The 3,115-nt window shown below is 38.2% G+C and overlaps 1 long non-coding RNA gene across 1 annotated transcript in view; it reads right to left on the reverse strand.

Annotated features, from left to right (window-relative positions):
* Window positions 1-3,115, reverse strand: part of LOC309606019 — a 30,424-nt gene that overhangs the window by 1,415 nt on the left and 25,894 nt on the right. The window contains exon 2 of the long non-coding RNA XR_014231603.1: window positions 612-670. This is a non-coding gene — a long non-coding RNA (uncharacterized lncRNA). The remainder of the gene's footprint in view (window positions 1-611; window positions 671-3,115) is intronic.

Genomic DNA, 3,115 nt, shown 5'->3' on the forward strand with positions numbered 1-3,115 from the left:
CTGAGGCTCAGAGAGTTTTATAACTTGCCCCACACATATTCTTATGAGCTGGCTGAATCCATATTCTAAATCAGGTTTGTCAACTCCAAAGCCTGTCCTCCTTCTCCTGACTCTGGGTCTGGCAGAAGCCCCAGGGAGGGTTTGGGTGTCTGTTCCACTCCTCGGGGCCTGTTCTTTGGGAAAGGTCTCTCAGTCACTGTGCTTATTTATTCTGCTTCTACCTGACTAATTCCTGTTTATATTCAGAAGCCCGGCTGAGCCTCCTTCCATATACGTCAGTCCCTGTAAAAGCAACCATCTGTCTCCCAGGCCCTTGACTTTCTTGGTGATAACATCTTCATTTTCGCAGACTGAGAGCTCTGTCTTAAGCCATCGGGTGACTGGTTAGTAATGAATCAATAAAGCTACCCAATCATGGCCTCACATGGAATTTGAAAACCCACTGGGGGTTGAAATGTCCAAGAAACTGTAATTCTGTATATTTCTGTTTATCTTTCTCTGTGTGTTTTTAAGATGTTCTGGTTGAGATTTTTCTGGTTGATGGATGGGTTTCAAGCTAACTGTTAAAATGGGATTGGGGGTAAAATGCTGGAAAAGAGTTTCATTCTCACCTTGATGAAATGATTCAGCTGAGCATGTGGGTGGTGAGATGGGTACAGAAAGAGGAGTTCTGAAATAAAAATTTTGTTTCTTTAAAAAAAGTATTAGCTGATGTAAAGACTACTATTGCTTATGTAATGGAGTGTTTCTACTTTCCATGGTGGGGAGTCCCCTAGCACGTATCTGGGTTATCCCATGGATGTGGCTAAGACTTTTCAGTGGCTTGCACGCTAATGGCCTTTGTCTGGGTTGCTTTGTTCCTGTGAAGGCTTGTCTATGGCAGTCTGACATGTTCCTATTAGGGTACATGTAATAGGGTACATACCCTATTAGGGTTTACCTGACTTCACAGTATCTTACTAAAAATTTTAAACACTCAGTTGCCCAACTACTTAAAAATAATCAAGAGTGCTTTTAGACATTTTCTATAAATAAAATGCATTGCTTTTGTTAAAAAATGCGATTATAATATGCAGACTACATTTTTTATTTATTAACATAACACTGCCATCTTTTTTTGCAAGGCCGCAAATACTTTTGTTTATTTCATTTACCTTTCATTGTCCCACATGGATTGAGTACACACGTGCCCTGATGCTGGGCTACAGGCTAGATGCCATGCCATCCATTGTATGAATGAGCCATCCTTTAGTTCATGAATCTCTAACTGTTGGGAATTTTGATTTTTTTAAATAACATTTTGATATTATAAACATTGCTGTGATAAACTTCCTTGTCTCTATACAGGATTATTCATTAGAATAAATTTTCAGAAGTGTAGCTGCTGGCCAGGAGTGACAACTCCACTTCTGAAAATACATGATCAAATTCCTCTTCTGTGAAGTAAGTCAGACAGAGAAAGACAAATATCATATGATATCACTTACATGTGGAATCTAAAAAAAAGATACAATGAACTTTTCTTTTTTTAGGTTTGAAGTAAATTTGTTGAGACACACTTTGTAGAAAGAGTGTGGGCCGTCTCAGAAAGCGAGAGGCCCAAATGAACTTGTTTACGAAACAGACTCACAGAAAACAAACTTATGGTTACTAAAAGGGAAAGAAAGGTAGGGGGGAGGGATAAATGAGGAGGTCGGGATTAACATATACACACTACTATACAAAATAATCAACAAGGACCTAATTATATAACACAGGGAACTCTACTCAATATTCTGTAATAACCTATATGGGAAAAGAACCTGAAAAGGAATAGATATATGTATATGTATAACTGAATCACTTTGCTGTACACCTGAAACTAATACACCATTGTAAATCAACTATACTCCAATATAAAATAAAAATTAAAAAAAATTCCTCTTCTGGAAGGTTACACTAATTTACATTTTATCCATGCACGTGACTTCTTAACCTACTAATAAGCAGTGTAAAAACGCTAACAAAGTTGGAGACTTCAAATACTGTCCAGTCATCTCAACTTAGCAAACACCCATAGACAATAAGTAAGAGTGAGCGTTCTGCAAGCTGGCCTGAGAGGACAAATACTATGAAGACCAGTCATGGTCTGTAAGAAAACCTGTGAAGAGTAGGGGAATTGGACAGGAAAGAACAGAAACGTGTATGGAGAGGCACTGACAGACGGCAGATGGTGTGGCTGGAACGAAGAGGATGATGGGAGGGGAGACAGAGAAACTCTAGGTGTAGGGTGCTTGAATTTTTCTCTACGGGGTGGGCTGGTCTGTTGGCTGTGAGTCAACATGAAGGCTTTTGAGAAGGGGAATATTAGGAGTAGATCTGATTTTTTGAAAACCACCCTGGTTCCATCTCATCTTCAACCTTCTTCCCTCTATCAACCTCCTGCTCCTGCTTTCTATGGGAAGTAAGAAGAGAGTGTTGAGAAAGTACATGGTTGGTTGTGTCTGCATCAGTATTTACTCCTTAAAATTCAAAATCGGAGGTGGGGAGGGTTTTCCTTGTTGTGTTGGCATTCATGTGGAAGCCTAGGGGAACTTAAGAAATAAAACAGAGGGCCAACCAGAAGTGCTGATGACCTTATAATGCAAAATGAACTGCATATGCCTTTTGCTTTTTTTGTTTTTTGCTCTGGGACAAAAAGTATGGAGACTGATTTTGGAAAAAAATGACTAATTTAGCTTTTTTATTTATTTTTTTTAAAGACAGTTTTCAATTTGCATTTCAAATTCATCAGTTTAAAAAATGTTGAATCAGTAATAATAGTCTGAGCTTATGTTTCAGGAGATTACATATCATGCATTGTATTCTGGTTAAAGATAAATGAACACTAGAGTCCAGTTCTGGAAAGGATGTTCTATTTGAAAATCTAACAAGTTAGAGATGTATTAATGAAGAAAGGGCAAATCAAAGGAAGGAGAGACGGGTAGGAAGTGAACCAAGAAAGAAGAGAAATTGAAAGCTTGAGCATGACTTTTCAAGTCCTTGTTTCTGAAGCAGACTCCTTTGAGAAATATTTTTCACCTCTCTGCCTAAGATGTTAGAAACAAAATGACAATTAGAACATTTTCATACTTAC

This window comes from Balaenoptera borealis, assembly GCF_965194805.1.
Source record: "Balaenoptera borealis genome assembly, chromosome: 11".
Lineage (NCBI taxonomy): Eukaryota > Metazoa > Chordata > Mammalia > Artiodactyla > Balaenopteridae > Balaenoptera > Balaenoptera borealis.